Genomic DNA, 1,167 nt, shown 5'->3' with positions numbered 1-1,167 from the left:
AAAACCATACCAATTTGTAACAGTAAAGTACAAGATAGACTTAACACCCAGTCCAAAATTATTGTCAATAAAAAGACCATTGTCATCTATATTAACTTAAAAGACTATAATTCTGTACCTGGCTTATGTCTTGGCTTTAGAATGACTGTCATCTGAAAACCATCTTCTCAAATCTGTTTTCTCAAAGTAAATAGCTTGGTTTGGCTATGAGACTATAAGTCTTCAACCCCATCAGAAATCCAGAATGACTGAATTAACTGAAGATATAGGAAGCACAAAGCATAGCTTCTAAAACTTAGCCAATTATATAGACCATTGATTACCTGGACAGTCCCTATACTTCAAAATTTTGGAGTATCAGATCTTCAGCCTTCTGACCCAGGATCATCTGACAGACCTAGTGATGCAGAATTTTTAAGGGCTGATTTCCCTGTCTAGGCAGAGATTAATCAGTCGACTATTCCACAAGTGTGTCCATTTTCTGGACAGTATTTTGTCTGTAGATGAAAAGAGACAATTCTTGCCTAGTGGCTGTCTCACCACTACTGAAATAACTCCAAAGATGCTCAATTTCTTCTTAGAATCTAAGACAGGGGAAGCTGTCAGGAGCAGACAGGTCTCTAATCAAATGGTCTTTAACAAAGAAATGTCTGTAACATCAATTCTGTGGACTTTTGACACTTTTGAAAACCAACTATCTATGTAAAGCAATCTGGATTGTTGTCTGTTAATACCTCTCAGCTATTTCTAATTAAAATCTAGAAAACACCTTAATAATACACTCATGGCCATGAATTTGTTATAGGTTCTTAACTCACATTGCTTAATTATCTAAAAGGAGTTAAAGTTAAAGAAGGACTGAGTGTGAGCCTTGTACCCACAAATTTTGAATTAAACCAATGAAACTCTTGAAGTTTGAAATCAAAACAAATTTTGTACCATCTAAGAAATCATAACTTCAGCTTAGTAAAAATTATACAGATTTCTACCAATAGATTATGGGTATGTAATCAATTTAACTCTCCCTCCCTGTTCCAATAAAACCATTACTTTTTCCTAGAAAGACAGCCTAATATTAATCACCTCAGTCCCCAAGTCCAGGGAAACCCTAACCCTAACTCTAACCCTAACCCTAACCCTAACCCTAACCCTAACCCTAACCCTAAC

Source organism: Grammomys surdaster, unplaced genomic scaffold (genome assembly GCF_004785775.1).
Source record: "Grammomys surdaster isolate TR1022 unplaced genomic scaffold, NIH_TR_1.0 141, whole genome shotgun sequence".
Taxonomy (NCBI): Eukaryota; Metazoa; Chordata; class Mammalia; order Rodentia; family Muridae; genus Grammomys; species Grammomys surdaster.
The sequence above is the reverse complement of the archived record's forward strand: the minus strand, read 5'-3'. Positions refer to the sequence as shown.